The sequence below is a fragment of the Bubalus bubalis genome, chromosome 3 (genome assembly GCF_019923935.1).
Source record: "Bubalus bubalis isolate 160015118507 breed Murrah chromosome 3, NDDB_SH_1, whole genome shotgun sequence".
NCBI classification, from domain to species: Eukaryota; Metazoa; Chordata; class Mammalia; order Artiodactyla; family Bovidae; genus Bubalus; species Bubalus bubalis.
In genome coordinates, this window is record NC_059159.1 from 103,580,459 (window position 1) to 103,594,801 (window position 14,343).

The following is a 14,343-nucleotide window of genomic DNA, read 5'->3' on the forward strand; positions in this document are numbered from 1 at the left end:
TTAGTGGGTATCATGTCTGTCTTTGGGACAATTTTTAAATAGATCATTAAACAAATGATTTGTGAAGACTTAACTAGAAAAGAAACAGTCCTCTGGAAACCACATACGTTCAGTTGGAATATATCATATTAAACTCATGTGATTCTTTTTCCTGTGTAGGTGGAGTAAGTTGATTTGGCAAGGCCTTGGACAGAGTATCTCACATTATGTTTATGAAATAGATGGTCAAATTAGGTGCTGTTTTGAGAGGACAGGTAGATTCATAGATGTTTGAAAAAAGGTGATGAATGGATTGCTGTCGGCTTGAAGAGAGGTATTTCTAGAGATGTGACTTGGCTCTTTCTTTCACTCTATCCTGTTAATCAATTTTATCTCTGGCTTGGATGAAACAGGCCCATCATATTTGCATATCACATAAAGCTGGAGCTAAAGCTAATAGTTTGGATAAGGGAATCAGGATTGAAAAAAGGCTTAGTTGTCTGAAATGATTGGCTGAAATTAAAATGGCCTTCAATAGTGATTAATGTAGAATTCTGCATATAGGTTTGTCAAATTATCACACTGGTAAGAATCAGATGTGTTTTAAGAGCAGTTCATCTGAAGAAGACCTGAAAATGTGATATAACTGTCACCGCTGTGTCTCAGGTATAGATTATTTTAATAGAAGTGCAGTGTTTGGAACATAAAAGTTGCAGAATCCCTGGACTGGTTAGAAAATACCATTGTGTTCCTTTATAGCTTCCAGGTTTTAAGAAGTGTCTGAGAATTTTGTCATAAAAAGATTATTTTAAAGAATCAGAGTGGTTTCCTTAATAAAACTTTTGTGCATGTATGTGCAGAATGAGGGATCATCAGAATAATAGTTGTTTTCAAATATATAAAGACTGAAAGAGGAATTATCCTAATTCCATATTTGTTCAACTTTTAAAAGGAAGTATTGAGTTCCTATTCTAGGGCTGGAAATTGTGCTGGGCATTGGGAATATAATAGTGACTAAAAATGGGAAAATAACTTCATCTTTACCCTTTGTGGTACTGACAGTCTGGTGGAAAAGTCAGACAGTAAGCAAAATAATTATATGAGTACATGTAATTGCAGCTATGCTAACTACAGGAAGTAAAGGTACCTGGCATCCTGGGAGTGTATAATAGGAGCATTTGATTTGATTAGTAAGGGAAGGCTTGCTTGAGAAAGTGACATGAGGTAAGAGAGTATACTATATGTTGCTGCTGCTGCTGCTGCTAAGTCACTTCAGTCGTGTCCGACTCTGTGCAACCCCATAGACAGCAGCCCACCAGGCTCCCCTGTCCCTGGGATTCTCCAGGCAAGAATACTGGAACGGGTTGCCATTTCCTTCTCCAATGCATGAAAGTGAAAAGTGAAAGTGAAGTCACTCAGTCGTGTCCTACTCTTAGCGATCCCATGGACTGCAGCCTACCAGGCTCCTCCGTCCATGGGATTTTCCAGGCAAGAGTACTGGAATGGGGTGCCATTGCCTTATCCAATACTATATGTTAGCTTGGTGGAAAGGGGAGCAGAGAGGGACCTAATGTGAGTAAGCGTGCTGATTATAAAGGATGGAAAGCCTGTCTGGTGCACAGAAATTATGTTCCAAACCGGAAAAGGAAGTAGTGGTCAGGCCATTCAGACCTTACCAAAAAGTTTATTCTGTGTCTGGAAACACTGAAAAGCATTTGCTGGTCTTACCTTAAAGAGTGATTTAAATTTGGGAAGATGTCTATGGCTATAGACTGGTGTGAGGTCAGAAAGGTTGTGGTAAACCACCTGGGGAAGGACTGCACGGGGTGGACGGGGGGCATCACGCTGCACTAAAGGGGGTGGTCAGTGAAAGGGGACCTGAGCTATGGGGAGAGTGGGGAGAGCAGTGTTTGTATGGCCAGAGGACTTGGGTGTGAATCCCACTTCTGCCAATTACTAGCTTGGTGCCCTTGTGCAAATCACATTCCCTGTATCCCTGACTGAATGAACTGCACAACATTTGCTCACAGGTTTTGTCAGGATTACCATATATGTTTTAACATCCGTGTGAGTGACTTACAAACTGTGAAGTGTTACATAACATGGAAGAATTGAGAAAAAAATCAGTCAACAGTGGTCATTATTGTATTGGCTGGTGGAGGAACGGGATGAATGTTCTTAAATGTTTCCTAACCTAACCGTTTGAAATAGATGATTCTTTAAGATTTTTATCATTGTACTTTCAGATTTCCACTGAAAATTCACTGACAGGCACAGTGTAAAAATTTATAGTTATTCAATGCCTTTTGACTTTCTAGTTAACAGTCAAGTTGCTTCAAGTGGTTTTGAGTCAGAGATACAGAGATACATGAGTTTTTCTTATGTGTAATCTCAAAAGCAAGAAGGGGTTTTAAGGAGTCTTGTAGCAAAACTCTAAAAAAAAAATCAGGAAGTATAAAAAAATACCTCAAATAATATCTTTTGTTAAGGTACTACTTTCATATCTTAAGTTGCATGCAAGTATGTAGAGATACACACTTCTACTAAAGTGTTTGCCTTGTATTTGTATGTAGATGTGTGTGAATCCCCACAAACACAAAAGGTCCTGTAAGTGGAAATATTACCTATAGTTTTTGAAGTGCTTTAATTTAAAACCTGTGGTAAAATAGGTATCAGTGTAAAATATATTGTTTAATTCCCTTTTTGAGAAAGGATGAGAATGGTATTTCTCATAACTCATAGGAAAGAAGATGCATTGGTTATGTATTATTTATTTACATATTTATACACTCAAAATTCATTCAACAAATATTCATTGATCATATAAAATTTTTATATGTGTTGCTCTAACTTGATTTTTATTAAAATTATTTATATATGTTACCACTAGTCTCAGAAAACTTTGTCTATGTGTGACATACCCCTTTGCAAGTAAACTAAAACAAAGGGCCAGTATACAAATATAACCTAAAATTTTAAACTTAGCAATTCTCTGGCAGAATCCCAAAGACAGCTTCAACCATAGCATTTGCACATTTAATCAAATTTTCTGTTATTGTCATTGATTATTTTGTTGCTTTTATGGTTCAAAAGAATTATTCAACTTTAAGTATGTTACCTATAGTGTGTGAGTCTTTCATGTTTCTTAAGATTGGAGACTTTTCTGTGCAGAGAAGGAAATACTGTTCATTCTAGTTCTTTAATGCTTTTTCTTTAGGAAGCTAGAAGTAATAATTGCTGAAAACCAGTTGCATTTTAAAGGTATTAAAACTTGGAAGTTGCTTCTGGATGCATAGCTAAGTAGAAAAACAAGTTTGAGTGAGAAAGCAAATCTTCCCACAGGCTTCTATTTATACTGATAATGGCTGTAATAGATGGACCAAGCATGGCTAAGGATTTTACATGTACTTGTATTTAATCTTTCCAACAAACTTATGAAATGTGGGTATTGTTATTCCAGTTTTACAGATGAGGACGCTGGGGTTTAGTGTGGTTAAATAACTAGTATACAGGCAAACCTAGATTCAAGTCACTTTTGATTCCAAGACTGCTTTGCCAGTTGAGACAGCTGATTTGGTACAAAAGAAGTTGTTTGAAATAATTTTAGATTTCTCTGGAGCTGTGCTTCTTGCTCTTTGCTATGATACTGCATTAAAAGGAGATAACAGACAGCAGGTATGAAGGTAGAAGTAAGAAAATTATAGTAATCCCTGAGTAGTAATGAATTTCTTGTTACTTCTGTAATAACTTTTTCTTTCTTTCTTTTTGAAATTAGGAAAGTATGATAACACATTTGCAGGAGACTTAAAAAATACAGAACAAAGTTACATATAGTTCCACTATATATATTACAATTTTTTAAAGTGAATAAATTAAGATTTTTAGTTGGAATTGCAATATCAAATTCTCAAAGATTAATAGAATGAATAGACAGAAAAGTAGAAGGCCTGAAACGCACTATGAACCAATTCAACATAATGAAGATTTATACAGTTTTCAGCTAATGTGTACACATAGTAAAAAATAATTCAGGTAGCCCATGAGTGTATACAGTTGAATTATGTTTGCCTCCCACGCCTGTATCCACTAGAGTCAACTGTTCTATCTGATTTCTGGTTATTCTTCAACAGATAGAATTAACATGGATTGATTTTTTTTTTTTAATTAAGAATGACATTTGAGCATCAAAGAAACAAACTGGAAACACCCAGGTCTGGAAACTGGTTAACACCCAAATGGGCCAAACTAGGGATAGATGCCGATGAGATTCATTGATGAGAATGCAGACAGGCCATCCCGTTAGCCTCCATCCCATAGGAAAGTCCTCCAGGTAGGCTTGCTCCATTTTATAGATGAGGAGATTGGTTATTTCTGTCAAGTGCATAGTTCCATAAAGAGCCAAACTCAAATGCAGGTCTGTGACTCTCACCTTTCCATTCTACTGCAGTGCAAGTTACCTCTGGATTTGAGAGTGTTGTGAAGAATTGTACAATTGAAGTGGTCTAAAATTGACTAGAGTTTCTGCAGGTAAGCTAGATAGCAAACTTTAGACAGTGAAAGGCAGTGGAAGATCTTTCTTTTTTCAACTTTTAAAATACATCTTTAATATTACAATAGATTCAGATTTACAGAAAGCTTATGAAGGTAGCACATAGAATTCTCATGTATCTTGCACATATTTTCCTCTTATTAACAGATTTTCCCACTCTAAAGTCTCTCTTTAACCCCCTCTTTCCACACTATACTATTTGAAAGGAGGTTACTCTATGGAGCCCACACTTAAGGAGTCAGGAGTTATGTTGCACCTCTTTGAGTGGGAAGTAGCTTTGTGAATTATTTAGAATACTTCTGAACAAGATATATGTTTCTTCTCCCTATCTGTTTGTTTATTTAGCCAATCATTTATTTATGTAAAGTATGGATTCAGTGATATTTATTTTATACTTTAGGTTAAAATCCAATATTGTTTTATTGCTCAAATTATTCTAGCTTTGGTCATTGGCAGCTTTTTAATTGTTCTGTGTTAACTCCTGTGTTTCTTTGACATACCCTCATCATTGTGTTTTGTTTCATTTTTTTTTCTTTTTTGAGGCTTTCCTTTCTCCTCAGGATGCATCAGACTTACCTTTACATTTTCTGCTTTACTCCTAGAATCAGTCATTTCTCTGAGGGGCCCTGGTTTCTTTTACTGGAAAATGGTATTAGAAACTGTGATTTTGATGACAGATAGCAGCTCTTTTAAAACTAAATGTTGAGTTGAAAAGAAAGTTACAGCCATTGTCCCTTGAAGTGCTGAATTAGGTCACTGCAGTAATTTATTTGTTAATATTGTTAGAATATAAAACTTGCCTGAGTGAATTGAATAGGATGCTCATAAGAGTTTTTAAGGTAAAATTCTAAGAAATATTATTTTATTATTCTTTTCTGTTACTAAAAAAATAAAAGAAAACCTGTCCTTGATGGCACTTTATTTGACTTAATTTGTCCTTGACCAGAACCTGAGGCAAAACTTCAAAACCTGGTAATTTGAAACAGGTTGGGATTAATGCTAGGATTTGAGAAGACTTTATGCTCCATTAGGAAAATTACCAAGCATGGAGTCTATGAAAGACATATAATTAATATTTATCTAAAGAATAATGTGTCACTAAGCATTTTAAATTTGTGTAAGAATGAATGAGAAACTATTAACAAAAAGCAAAAAAAAAAAAAAAGTAGAAAGGAGAAGGAAAAATGACCACTGAGCATGGTTACAGTATCGAAACAGTGTGTCCTTACTGATTTATAGGAATATTCCCTATTAAAGATCTGGCCTTTCTAATGCTAGAATTGAGATTTCTCTTAATCTGAGATATTTGTTGATAAATCAGACAACCCTTTCGGTGGGGGCATTAAGGGATTTGTGTATATGTATTTGCAGTCTTAGTAGTACTGATGAACATTTCTTAAAAGTTTATTTCTCAATTTTATTTTTTGCCCTGCCTTGTAAGGCAAGTATTCCCTTTTGCTCTTCAGCATCTACCATTTCAGTAAACAAGTTGAATTTTTACACCTCATCTAGCAACCAGGTCAGAAGTATCCCAGGATCTGATAGGTGAATGTGTATAGTGTATGTTTGTTTAAAAAAAAAGAAGCAGCAGCAATTTTGTAAGAATTAACCAGATGCTTTTTCCTGGGCTACAGTCATCACTATCCTAAACTGTTATACTGTAATTTGCTGTTTTTTAGTTTAACTGTGAAGAGTAGTCTTTTGAATCAATGTAAATAGAAAAGTATTGAATTAAACTGATGAGGCGTGATTGCAGTTAGTAAAAAGTACAGCATTAATGAGGAAAAGAACCAGGCAGGTAAAAACTGAAAGTTAAATGAAGCACCCTCTAATGAATAAGCAAACGTGACTCAGTGCCCAGAAAAATGGAGTGAGACAGAGATGCCCAGAGAGCCCTAGCATGAAAATAGCTGGCAAACCTCAAGAGGGATGGAGCTGAGTTTAGACATTGGGAAATTAAAACAAAAAGGTTCTGACAGAAGTGCTAAAGATTATGCTTGAAGAGCCTGGAAATGCTGATCTGGGACTCACTGGAGGAAAGCCTAAATGCATTAAATGTGCACATTTGCTTGGTGTAGTATGCCATTTAATTCTTACATCAGCTGTTTCATTTATTATGTCATTTTATTCTTTCATCAACTCTTTAAGGCAGTGTATTATTACCTACAGTATTACAGATGAAAGAAATGAGGCACAGAGGGGCTTGAGAATATGCTACCAACCTCACAGAAACTAATCAGGTAAACCCTAAAAATTTGAATTTTGAATTCCAAAGCAGTTTGGAGATCAAGGTAGAGAGAAAAACCCAATTCAGTTTAGCATACACGCAGACACTTAGGACCAGGGCAACCACCGGGATGATTTTGGAGTCTATGGGTTGAATTGATTAACAGAAAGGAGTTTAAAATGGTGGCTGTTGGGTTGAGGTAGTTTAGAGCAGTTGAAAAATGAAGACTGGGATAGCCTGCTGTATTCAGAGGGCCTTGGAATGGACTGAGGACTGGAGATAGCTGATGGAGCAAGTGGACTTGGGGATTGACTGAAAGGTGGAGATGGGGTTATTGTTGGTCCATTTAATTATCGTTTCACATTCATTTTGATCTTATCAGGATTCTTATAGACTAAAGAGAGTAATTTGTGACTCTCCTCTTGAGGGGAAGATACATTTTAGGGGTTATTCTTGAGTCCGAAAAACTGGTTGTTGGTATTATTAGTCTGTGAATGGGAAAGGAGAATAAGGAAAACCACTGTGAGCTGTAAGAATGTAATATATTTTAAATGGTATGTTTATGTTTACAGAGTAAATCTCAAGAGCAAATTAATTACAGGTCTGTAGTTCTTGAAGTTAAGTAGGCTAAGTAGGGGAAAAGCGTGATTTAATCTTGCTTTATTGCTGGCCAAATCTCTAGGCTGGTCATTTTTTTCCTTTTAATAAAAATCCTTGTGGTTCCTTGTCTTCCCATTAGCTCATAGTTGAGAGCTCTGGTAAGTTGTCTGTGAGACGGAGTGTATTAGGCTTGCTTGATTAAAATTGTTCATGAGAGATCAAGCAGACAAGGGACTTTTAGCATAATTAAAAAAGCACTGCTAGCCTTTAAAGACGAGATTTCAGAGATTTCTGAACTTAAATCCACCTGTAGGGAAGTGTGTTTATATAATTAGATTCCAGTTCTCTCATGAACCCTTCTTTCTTAATTCATACATGGTGTCCTTTCCTTTTATGGAATATCATATTTTCATGCAGGAGATGAGAAATGCTGAGGAAAGCCAGAACTTGAATGTGCTGAAACATTTCCCTTGAAAGATCATAATGTGATAAGTTAAACAATCAGTTACCTCCTTATGTTAACCTGTTTGTTTATAAAAAGAAACTCAGGAACAAAGTTGAAGATAGTAAAGAGAAAAATCAAAGCGAATTGCATATCCTGCGTTCGCTGCCTAATCTGAGAAAATTTATATCAGCGTTTGAAAAATAGTCTCCTTTTATTTAATGGATATCTTAGCCCCAAAGTATTTTTTTTTTTTTTTGTCTTTTCATTTTACAGCCCAAATTTTTCAGTGCTGCACTCTGAAATCATTCAGTTATTATCCCCATTTTACTATCATGTTTCAGGGGAAAAAAAAGATGATTATAGTTAATGTGGTTTAAAATGGCATCTTTTGTCCTTTTAAAGCAAAGTTGACTGCTATATACTTTTAGAGCACTTTATTGAGCACTTCAGTTTTCCTTTGTGTGTTTTTTAAGATACCTTTTAGTTTTTCAGAAAGCATAAATCAAAATGTTACTGCTATAGTGAGGCAGTGTTTTAGAAGAAAATTGCCAAGGTGTGAATTTTTTTTTTTAACCTACCTACCTGTGTAAGGCATTTATTTCATGGACTAAGGATTACTGAACATGTGAACATTTCTTTAGGAAAGTCATTTTCCTTGGCTAATAAGTAATGTTTTGTTTTCACCTGGAAAATTGCTTTAGAACATTTCTCTTGTAATTAAAATAATTTTTCCATTAGCTGAGAGTGGTTCTCAAAGCTTCTTGACTTTTTTTCTCTAAGTTCCATCTTATTTTGCATTTTTTAAAAGAATTAAGTCTAGGCTGATTGTAACATAAAACAACAGGATCTAAGCTATTTCCATGTCATCCCAGTGCAAGTGGATAATATAATAAAAGAAGCTCCCCAAAGTGTAGCATAAATTATCCCAGTTAGACATTAAGACTGATTTTAGGAACTTAGTCAAAGATATATTGGCTAGCATAAAAATAATTTAAATTCATAAAGAACTGAGGAAGCTTGGAATTGAATTTTTAAATGGAGGTGTTTTTTTTTTTTTTGATGTCTCATATCAATCTGTAGGAAGAGAGCTCTAAACAAGGTTGTATCTTGAAATGGTATAATCTGTGAATAGTTTTGTTTGTGGGAGGAGGTCACAGAAAGGTTATTCCTCTGGCTTTTTTCTTGACAAGTAATCAGAGTACTTCACAGATCCCCTGGTTTCCAATTATTTTATATAGTCTTGAGAATTAATTTTTGCATCAAATTATACTTCCTTAGTTTTGATTGAATAAACTGTTTTGATAGGACTGTACAAATAGGCTAGATAATAATAGTTGCTTCAATTAATACATACTTTAGGATGAAATCATAAAGAATTAGCAAGGTGCAGTGTGTGTTATAATAGTGGCAACTAGTATGTCTCTGTCATAGGCAGTATAATTTCTTTTGTGTACCACATAAAGGAAAACCCTTACGTTTTCCTTATTCTTGTTTAATTTAAATGCTAGTTAGTATAGCCATTTAATTGTTTATTCATCCACCTGTCCACCATCCATTCATTTAGTCAATAAACATTTATTGAACCTTTCTCGAATATCAGGAATTGGACTTGGGTACTGGTGATTCAGAGATGAATAACTGTTCTTGAGATTATTTTTTTCAAGAAACAAATTCACAAGTAATTAGTATGAATAGAGTGCTGAACATGGGAAAAAAGGTACATCTAATTGTTGCTGAAATGTCAATGAAGACATCAAAGGGGAGGCACTATTTAAAGTGAGTCTGGAAAGATAAAAAGTTCCTTCAGTTCACTACAGTTGCTCAGTCGTATCTGACTCTTTGCGACCCCGTGAATTGCAGCACGTCAGGCCTCTCTGTCCATCACCAACTCCCGGAGTCTACCCAAACCCATGTCCATCGAGTCGGTGATGCCATCCAGCCATCTCATCCTCTGTCGTCCCCTTTTCCTCCTGCCCCCAATCCCTCCCAGCATCAGAGTCTTTCCCAATGAGTCAACTCTTCACATGAGGTGGCCAAAGTATTGGAGTTTCAGCTTTAGCATCATTCCTTCCAAAGAACATCCAGGACTGATCTCCTTTAGAATGGACTGGTTGGATCTCCTTGCAGTCCAAGGGACTCTCAAGAGTCTTCTCCAACACCACAGTTTAAAAGCATCAATTCTTCGGTGCTCAGCTTTCTTCCTAGTCCAACTCTCACATCCGTACATGACCACTGGAAAAACCGTAGACTAGACAGACCTTTGTTGGCAAAGTAATGTCTTTGCTTTTGAATATGCTGTCTAGGTTGGTCATAACTTTTCTTCCAAGGAGCAAGCATCTTTTAATTTCATGGCTGCAGTCACCATCTGCAGAGATTTGGAGCCCCCAAAAATAAAGTCTGACACTGTTTCCACTGTTTCCCCTTCTATTTCCCATGAAGTGATGGGACCGTATGCCATGATATTCATTTTCTGAATGTTGAGCTTTAAGCCAACATTTTCACTCTCCTCTTTCACTTTCATCAAGAGGCTTTTGAGTTCCTCTTCACTTTCTGCCATAAGGGTGGTGTCAGCTGCATATCTGAGGTTATTGATATTTCTCCCGGCAATCTTGATTCCAGCTTGTGCTTCTTCCAGTCTAGCGTTTCTCATGATGTACTCTGCATAGAAGTTAAATAAGCAGGGTGACAATATACAGCCTTGACGTACTCCTTTTCCTATTTGGAACCAGTATGTTGTTCCATGTCCAGTTCTAACTGTTGCTTCCTGACCTGCATGTAGGTTTCTCAAGGGGCAGGTCAGGTGGTCTGGTATTCTCATCTTTCAGAATTCTCCACAGTTTCTTGTGATCCACACAGTCAAAGGCTCTGGCATAGTCAATAAAGCAGAAATAGATGTTTTTCTGGAACTCTCTTGCTTTTTCCATGATCCAGCAGATGTTGGCCTTTTGATCTCTGGTTCCTCTGCCTTTTCTAAAACCAGCTTGAACATCTGGAAGTTCACAGTTCACATACTGCTGAAGCCTGGCTTGGAGAATTATGAGCATGACTTGACAAGCGTGTGAGATGAGTGCAATTGTGCAGTGGTTTGAGAATTCTTTGGCATTGCCTTTCTTTGGGATTGAAATGAAAACGGACCTTTTCCAGTCTTGTGGCCACTGCTGAGTTTTCCAAATTTGCTGGCATATTGAGTGCAGCACTTTCACAGCATCATCTTTCAGGATTTGGAATAGCTCAACTGGAATTCCATCACCTCCACTAGCTTTGTTCATAGTGATGCTTTCTAAGGCCCACTTGACTTCACATTCCAGAATGTCTGGCTCTAGGTGAGTGATCACACCATCGTGATTCTCTGGGTTGTGAAGATCTTTTTTGTACAGTTCTTCTGTGTATTCTTGCCACCTCTTCTTAATATCTTCTGCTTCTGTTAGGTCCATACCATTTCTGTCCTTTATCGAGCCCATCTTTGTATGAAGTGTTCCTGTGGTACCTCTAATTTTCTTGAAGAGATCTCTATGGATGGAGGTTTGTGACAGTGTACAGGAGACAGGGATCAAGACCATCCCTATGGAAAAGAAATGCAAAAAAGCAAAATGGCTGTCTGGGGAGACCTTACAAATAGCTGTGAAAAGAAGAGAAGCGAAAAGCAAAGAAGAAAAGGAAAGATATAAGCATCTGAATGCAGAGTTCCAAAGAATAGCAAGGAGAGATAAGAAAGCCTTCCTCAGCGATCAATGCAAAGAAGTAGAGGAAAACAACAGAATGGGAAGGACTAGAGATCTCTTCAAAAAGTTCCTTCACCAGGCTGAAAATAAGAGGAAGGCCATGCTGAAAGGTGAGAATAGAAAGTACAGATGCATTGCATTTCTTAAAGAATTGCCAGTATCTATTTGGAATATACAGCAGAAATAATTGGAAATGGTGTTGGAAAAGTAGGCAGGGATGTCTCTCATTCAGCACATTGATGACTTTAGGCTCTACTTGTAGGGAGTTACAAGGCATTGAGGGAAATAAAGCTGGATAAGTAACATGAGATTATTTTGTACTTTTGAAAAATAAATTGGCTAGAATTATAGGAAATATTTGGATAGGGAAGAAAGAGATTACATAGTGAGCATCAGATGGCCTAGTGAATTAGAAAGCAATCTTATATCATTGGGTTTTGGAGCCAGACAGACTTGACTTCAGATCCTAGATATGAAGAAGGTTCCCTTAACTTCTTTCAGCCTAAGATTCTTCATTTGTAAAATGGAGATAATAGCTGTCTTGAAGTATGGTAAAGTTCAAGAGCTCTAAATTCTTTGCTTAAATTTGTAGGCTTATAATACATATTCAATAAATGGTAGCTATTATTATTAGTTATTGTCCTGTAAGTACTTAGAATTACATGGTAAACATTATAAGTGCTCCTTTCCCTCAAGAAATTTATAATAATTTAATATATGCTAAAACAAATGAACAAGATAAATACATATTTTTTAAACTATTTATTTTTGAAATCTCCCTTATTGCTTTCTCTGTGTGGATAACTCAGTTGAAGATTGACAAATGAGTTCATTAACCTTGCTCATATATTCCCAAATACTTTAAATCATTCAGAATATTTGGTGTTGATGGGTTTATGGTCTGATAAATATGATTAAATAAATTTCTCCCCAATTGGAAACTGTTCTGTTTTTATAATCAGTGCATTTAAAGACCAAGAAATACTGTCTCCTATCTCAAGTGGGAATTTCTTCTAGGATCCCCCTCAACAGGTGATTAAATTTCTGCTTGAACTCCTTTGTGAGGGTCCTTTACCCTACAGAGAAGTCTATTCCACATTCAGCTCAAACTGGAATTGTAGGATATTTTTCTCATGTATTTTATGCAGCTTAGTTTTAATTTCTACTGCTTGGGTACTAGTTCTCTCCCCAAATCAAATAGACCAAATCTAATCAGTTTTCACTTGCTGTGCCATCTACTGTTTGTCAAAAGCCATCCTGTCTTTTTTCAGGCTTCTCATTTCCAGGTTTACTATATTTTCAGGTTTTCCAGGTTTTGTGGTTGTTGATTTGTTTAAGGAACAGGTTTGTTGACATATATTTGATATAAACTACACACATATGTTAAGTATACAACTTTGATATATGCACATATTTGTGAAACCATAACAGCAGTCAAAATAGTGGATATGCATTTACCCAATGGTTTCCTTGTGTCTCTTTATATTTCCTTTGTTCCATCACTCCCTGTCCCACCAAGCCAGATCCCACCCTTCCAACCCCTACAATCACTGCTCTGTTATTGTTGATATGGATTAGTTTACATTTCCTGAACTTTATGAAAATGAAATCATACAATATGCATTCTTTTTTTGGCCTGGCTTCTTTCATTCAGCATAATTATTTTGAGATATATCCATATTGTTACAGATAATGATATTTTATTTCCTTTTATAGATGAGTAGTGTTTCATCATAAGGATATTCCACAATTAGTTTGTTCATTCACCTGTTTATGGACAATTGGATTATGTCCTGTTATTAAATATTATGATTAAAGTAATTATGATCATTGATATTATAAGACTTTGTATGGACTTAGGTTTTCTTTTGAGGAAAGGATGATAAATACCTAGGAGTAGAATAGTTGGTATACATGATAGGTATATGTTTAAATTTTTAGGAAAAATTCCAAACTTTTCAAACTAATGGTACCTTTTTATATTTCTACCAGCATAGTATGAGAGTTCTAGTTCCTCTGCATCCTTACCAACACTTGGTATAATAGAATTCATCCTACTGTATGTGTAGTTGTTTCTCCTTATGGTATTAATTTGCATCATCCTAAGGTTAATGATTTTGAACATGTGCATATTTATCATCTTTATATCTTCACTGTTCAACTCTTTCATCCATTAAAAAAAATCAAGTTGTTGTTATTGAATTTTTTTGTTGTATAGTCACTCAGTCATGTCTGACTCTGCGACTCCACGGACTGCAGCACGCCAGGCTTCCCTGTCCTTCACTATCTCCCAGAGTTTGCCCAAACTCGTGTCCATGGAGCCAAAGCTGCCATTCAGTCATCTCATTCTCTCTCACCCACTTCTCCTCCTGCCCTCAGCCTTTCCCAACATCAGGGTCTTTTCCAGCGAGTCAGCTTTTTGCATCAGTTGGCCAAAGTATTGGAGCTTCAGCTTCAGCATCAATCCTTCAGTGAATATTCAGAGTTGATTTCATTTAGTTTTGACCTGGTTTGATCTCCTTGCTGTCTAAGGGTATCTCAACAGTCTTCTCTAGCACCACAGTTGGAAAGCATCAGTTCTTTGGTGCTCAGCTTTCATTATGGTCCATAATGAATTTTAAGAGTTCATTATACATTATTGATAAAAGTCTTGTACTGGATATATGATTTGCAGATATTTTCTCCTGGTCAGCTTGTCCTTTCATTCCCAAACACAGTGTCTTTCAAATAGCTGAAGATTTAATTTTGATAATGTCTAATTTATCAATTTTATCTTTGATGGATTTTAGTGGTAGCATCTTTCTAAAAAAGTCTTTGAAAG

At 36.1% G+C, this 14,343-nt stretch overlaps 1 protein-coding gene across 6 annotated transcripts in view; it reads left to right on the forward strand.

Moving 5' to 3' along the window:
- RFX3 (regulatory factor X3) overlaps positions 1–14,343 on the forward strand; it is a 342,491-nt gene that overhangs the window by 83,379 nt on the left and 244,769 nt on the right. Inside the window, exon 1 of one of the 6 annotated variants that reach the window (XM_025281553.3) lies at positions 3,076–4,506. The exons of the other annotated variants lie outside the window; for them this stretch is intronic. The gene's annotated coding sequence lies outside the window, so the exon portion shown is untranslated. Of the gene's footprint in view, positions 1–3,075; positions 4,507–14,343 lie in introns of those variants that run through there. 6 annotated transcript variants of the gene reach the window in all.